The sequence below is a fragment of the Mustela putorius genome, unplaced genomic scaffold (genome assembly GCF_011764305.1).
Source record: "Mustela putorius furo isolate JIRA1106 unplaced genomic scaffold, ASM1176430v1.1 tig00001310_pilon_pilon_pilon, whole genome shotgun sequence".
NCBI lineage: Eukaryota > Metazoa > Chordata > Mammalia > Carnivora > Mustelidae > Mustela > Mustela putorius.
The window spans coordinates 161205-167863 of record NW_025421686.1 but is presented as its reverse complement, the minus strand read 5'-3'; positions in this window follow the sequence as shown (position 1 = coordinate 167863).

The following is a 6659-nucleotide window of genomic DNA, read 5'->3' as shown; positions in this document are numbered from 1 at the left end:
AGGATTCCAACGATGGATGCCTAGAGAGTCTGCTTTTCATTCAAGTTGTCACCTAGCGACAAGGCAGGTTTGATATTCTGGCTCTGGGGGAGTAATCAACGGGGCTGAGTTGAAATGTACTCTCCTGCCGAATGGTCATAATGCGGGTTTGTGTCCATGGAGACCTTGGAATAGGGCAGTGGCTCCGGTTACCTGAAGGTTTCTCCGCTGTTATTGAAATCCAGACCTCTGAGGAGAGATGCCTGGAATCCAAACCAATTGATCCGATAGGTGCCTAGGGGCCTGTTCGTTCCTTTTTACCTCTGGTGACATCAGTCTACGGGTCTGAGTGCAGGTAGGTGCTCAGATGGGCCCAGATTGCACCTGTTTGTCCTGGGAAGCCACAAATATTGGGATGGCCTCAGTGACTTTGGATGTTGATTCTCTTAGTAGGGTTGTGGCCATTGGAATGGGCACATACAATTCCCTTGGAGAGGGCAAGCACAGTCGTCAGGTTTGGCTCCAGGGGCCTGAGCATGTGGGGTGTGTTGGCCAGGGCTGTTTGGACAGTTGTCTGAAAACACAAACTCGGCTTATGTTTCAGGTCATAGGTATGGCAGGACTGATCTACAGACCATGAGGAGAACTCTTTGGGATATGAAAAAAGGGCGACTGTGAGGCTCTTGCTCAAGTTTTTTGTCTCTGGATATCGTGTCACTCATGGTCGTGAAATTTCCGGGTGACTTCATGGGAAATGGACGAGTCTTACTCTCTGGGGGTTTGGCCCCGTCCAAAGAGTTTGGGGTCATTCTGTGGGATGGAAGAAGTCCGTTGTTCTGTTGTTGTTGATTTGTTTTGTTTTGTTTTTCAACCTCAGGTGTCCCACCAAATGAGGGAATCCAGAGTAGAGCCCTGGGGAGGGGCGACTGGACAATCAGAAATCTGGTTAAAAATTGGGGCCTAGGGACATGTCTAGCCCATTATGACATCTAATGGGCCAGCCACTGAGAGGACATACTAGAGGACAGGACTCACGCTGAGGGTCACAATGCGAGTTTATGCCCTCTTCGCACTCAAGCATGGATGAGGCCTCAGGGTGAATGCTGGTTTCTCTTACATGGAACGTTTGACATCATGCCAACCACAAGGTTTCTTGCCATGGGTAAGGAAGAGTTCTGATTTCTGCATCACAGTCACCCCTGGGCAGTGATTGGAGATAAGCTCTAGGTTCTGAAGCCTGAAAACTGAGGTAGGGAAGAGATTATGACCTAAGGCCATGGCGGGTTGATGTGCTCATTGTACGGTCAGCTGTCAGGGTGTTGGTCACGAGGTCTGGGCTCAGGTTGTCAGACAGTGCATTAGTGCCCAGGTTAGACTATATATTTTGGGTGCATTCGATTGCCGTGTAGGTTCTTATCTGAAGAACTCTTCAGGATATGAAGAATGATCGAGTCTGAGGCACGTGCTCAGGCTTTTATCTCTGGATTTTGTATCAGCGATGGCCGTGGAATGTTGGGGAGGCCTCATGGGCCATGGACGAATCTTGCTCTCTGTGGATTTGGCCCGATCCCAATTGTTTTCCAGCAATCTGTGGGAAGGGAGGACGCCTTTCATGTTTGTTACCTCAGGTGTCCCACCATAAGAGGAATTCCAAAGCAGAGCCCTGGGGAAGAGTGAAGGGACAACCCGAACTATGGTTAAAAATTGGGGCCTAGGGGCATGGCAAGCCCAATATGATGTCTCTCCATCCAGCCACTGAGAGGCCTTACCTGAGGACTGGGCTCAGGCTGAGGGTCACAATGTGTGTTTGTGACCAATGTGGCCCGCAAGAATGGGCGGGGCCTCATCTGCCACACTGGTTTCATCGACACTGAAACTTGGACAACATGCCAACCACAAGGTTACTTGCCATGGGGAAAGAGTTCTTATTTCTGCATCATTTTCAAACCCGGGCAGTGATTGGAGATAAGGTCTAGGTTCTGAAGCCTGAAAACCGAGGTTGAGAAGAAATGACGACCTAAGGCCATGGCGGGTCCGATGTGCTCAGTGTGCGGCCAGCTGTCTGGGTGGGGCCAGGTGGTCCACGCTCAGGCTGTGTCAGAAAGGGCATTAGTGCCCAGGTCAGCCTATACAGCCGAATGCCGTGCAGGTTGATCCTCATTGGGGGTTTCTGGGTAGCCCCAGAGGGCAATGATTTTCTTCTGGAGGGCAGGCAGAGTGCTGCATTGTAGTTCTGGATTGCCAAACTGGAGGGCTTGTGTGCCAGGAGTCTGAGGACTGAGGTCTTAGAACCCAAGCTAGGCCTCGGTTTCTGGGTGAGTATATGGCAGGCACAATCTACAGACATGAATCGAGATCTCGTGCAAGAGCCTCTGGGTGTATGTGTGTCTGTGTATAAAGAGGACCTTGCCATGCCATCGTGGGTGGAGATGCCCCAAGCAGGATCAGGCTGATGAGGGTTTAGACATCTGGTGGGCAAGTTATGTTCACAGCCCAGTTTAAGGCTGGTTAAGTGGGTTCGGGTGTAGGGTCTACACCCTTCTGCCCAGGGTTTATCCTGAGACCCTGAACGGATGGGTCCATGACCCAGGAGCGGGGCTAACCCTAACAGTAACCACTAAACCTGACCCTGACCCTGACACTGACTGTGAGCCTGCCCCAAATCCTGACCCAAGCCCTGACCCTGACCCCGAACCTGACCCTGACTGTGATCCTGACCTGAACCCTAAACCTAAACCTTAGCCTGACACTGACCCTGATATGGACCCTGAACCTAAACCTAACTCTGACATTACCATAACCGTGAATCAAACCTAACCAGGACCCTGACCCTGACCCTAATCCTAACCCTGACGCTGACCTAACCCGGACCCTAACTCTACCCCTGACCGTGACAGTGTGCTTGACCCTAACCCTAAACCTAATGGTAACTCTAACCATGACCATAATAAGGACCCTGAACCTACACCTCATGCTGACCCTGAACCTAACACTAACCACTACCCTAAACCAAACCTAACCCTGACCTTACGCTGTCTAACCCTAACCCTAACCATAACCATAACCCTACTTCTAAATCTAACACAAACCCCAATCCCAAACCCTACCGCCAAAACCTAAGTGTGACACTGAACCGAACATTGACCCTATACCAAAGCCTGACCCTCAACCTGACCCTGAACCTGAACTTTACCTGACCCTGACTCTGAACCTAATCCTAACCTTGACATTAACTCTTACCACTACATAGCCCTGTCCCTGACCCGAATGTGGACTTTAAACCAATACCTGAACCTGACCCTAAAAAGGACACTGGTGCTAAACTTCACCCTGACCCTGACCCAGACCATGACGATAACCTAACCCTGACCCTTACAGTGACGCTGACAGTCAACGGAACACTAAACCTGACCCTGACTGTGAGACTGAACCTAACTCTGACCCTAAATGTAACCCTGACCCTGACACTAACATGGGCCCTCACCCGAATCCTATCTCTGAACCTAACCCTAACACTAACACCGAACCCTACCACGGACCCTGACCCTAACAAGTTCCAACCCTAACCGTCAACCGAACGCTAAACGTAGAACTAACCCTAAACATTAACAATAACCCTGACCCTATACCTGACTCTGATCATAACCCTACCCCTGATCTTTGCCTATACCAGACCCTGACCCTAAACCTGACCCTGGCCCTGACCCTAAACCTAACCACGACACTAACAATGACCACTACATAATCTTGTCCCTGACCCGAATGGGGACTTTAAACCAATACCTGATCCTGACGGTAAACCTGACACTGGCCCTAGACTTCACCCTGACCCCGACCAAGGCAAAGACCAGAAACATAACCCTGACCCTAACAGTGACCCTGACCCTGAACCTAACACTAACCCTGACACTGAATGGGAGCCTGAACCTATCTCTAACCCTAAACGTAACCCTGACCCTGACACTAACATGGGCCCTGAACCGAAACCTAATGCTGAACCTAACCCTAAATCTAACCCCTAACATTATCCCTGACACTGAACCTACCCCGGTCTAACCCTAACCCGCAACCTACCTCTAACCCTAAACCTAACCCCACTTTAACAATAATCCTGACCCTCTCCCTGACCCTGATCATAACCCTAATTCTGAACTTTGCCTATGTCAGAACTTAACTTTAAAACTGACCCTGGCCTTGACCTTAACCCTGACCCTAACCATGACTGTAAACCTAACACTGACCCAATCCGTGATCCTGAACAGAGCAGTAACCCTAAAGCTAACCCTGATCCTGAACCTACTCATAAAACAGAACCTAAACATAAAGCTGACCTTACCATAACCATGAACCTAACCCTGACCCTGACCCTAAACCTGACACAAAACCTGTCCCAAACCTAACCCTGACCTGACATGACCTTGCCCTCAAACCAAAACTTGAACCTGAACCTAAAATTGACCATGACCCTGAACCTGACCCTAAACCTAACCATCAGCCTAACACTCACCCTGAGCCTGACTCTGACCGTAACGCTAACCCTGGACCTACTGTGATCCTGACCCTATACCTAACGATGAACCTAACCCTAACCCTGACCCTACCCTAAACCTGACGCTAACCCTGACCCCAAAGACGTCTAACCCTAACCCTGACCCTAAGTCATTCTTAACCCTAACCCTAACAGTAAGCTGGTCTAAACCCAGCTCTGTTCGCTCCATCGGGGACAGCAGCTGCACCCAGGCCTTCCAGGGGCTGGGGGGAGGCTGTATGGGGGTCACTGGATGGGCACTGCATTGAGTGGAGTGTGAGCCTTGAGCAGTTCTGGACCGGCAACTCAGGGAGCTCTGGTGGAGCAGGAAGTTCGGTAAGGAGCCCCCAGGCAGTGGAGACCTCACTTCCTTGACGACAGAGCCCAACTGAATTGGAATCCACGTATCCAGGCACCCCATTACAGAGAAAACCGCCATGCCCAGCACATTTCTAGGCACATCCTAAAGGAAGCGACATGTTCTTCTGCTGTACTAAAGCCGAGAGGATGCAGGGAAAAGAGAGCTCGCCCGCCAGACACGTCCCCTCCCTGGCAAGTCATATCATGTTTCCCCAACGCCGCAGGCCCTTTGGCTAATAAAATTAAAAGGTGACACAAGGGGGCTCAGAGTCAGAGAGTCCCACACATCTTATCCAATTGTGGAGCCCTAGGTCTCTTCCCCGTCTCTCTGTGTGTGTGTGTGTGTGTGTGTGTGTGTGCAAGTGCCTCTGGGTGTATGTGTGTCTGTGTATAAAGAGGACCTTGCCATGCCATCGTGGGTGGAGATGCCCCAAGCAGGATCAGGCTGATGAGGGTTTAGATATCTGGTGGGCAAGTCATGTTTACAGCCCAGTTTAAGGCTGGTTAAGTGGGTTCGGGAGTAGGGTCTACACCCTTCTGCCCAGGGTTTATCCTGAGACCCTGAACGGATGGGTCCATGACCCAATAGCGGGGCTAACCCTAACAGTAACCACTAAACCTGACCATGACCCTGACACTGACTGTGAGCCTGCCCCAAATCCTGACCCAAGCCCTGACCCTGACCCCGAACCTGACCCTGACTGTGATCCTGACCTGAACCCTAAACCTAAACCTAAGCCTGACAGTGACCCTGATGTGGACCCTGAACCTAAACCTAACTCTGACATTACCATAACCGTGAATCAAACCTAACCAGGACCCTGACCCTGACCCTAATCCTAACCCTGACGCTGACCTAATCCGGACCCTAACCCTACCCCGGACCGTGACAGTGTGCTTGACCCTAACCCTAAACCTAATGGTAACTCCTACCATGACCCTAATAAGGGCCCTGAACCTAAACACCATGCTGACCCTGAACCTAACACTAACCCCTACCCTAAACCAAACCTAACCCTGACCTCACGCTGTCTAACCCTAACCCTAACCATAACCATAACCCTACTTCTAACTCTAACCCAAAGCCCAAGCCCAAACCCTACCACCAAAACCTAACTATGACACTAATCCGAACATTGACCCTATACCAAAGCCTGACCTTAACCTGACCCTGGCCCTGACCTTTACCTGACCCTGACTCTGAACCTAATCCTAACCTTGACACTAACTCTGACCACTACATAGCCCTGTCCCTGACCCGAATGTGAACTTTAAACCAATACCTGAACCTGACCCTAAAAAGGACGCTGGTGCTAAACTTCACCCTGACCCTGACCAGGACTATGATGATAACCTAACCCTGACCCTTACAGTGACGCCGACAGTCAACGGAACACTAAACCTGAACCTGACTGTGAGACTGAACCTAACTCTGACCCTAAATGTAACCCTGACCCTGACACTAACATGGGCCATCCCCCGAATCCTATCTCTGAACCTAACCCTAACACTAACCCCGAACCCTACACGGACCCTGACCCTAACAAGTTCTAACCCTAACCGTCAACCGAACGCTAAACGTAGAACTAACCCTAAACATTAACAATAACCCTGACCCTATACTTGACTCTGATTATAACCCTAACCCTGAACATTGCCTATACCAGACCCTGACCCTAAACCTAACCATGACCCTAACAGTGACCACTACATAATCTTGTCCCTGACCCGAATGGGGACTTTAAACCAATACCTGATCCTGACGGTAAACCTGACACTGGCCCTAGACTTC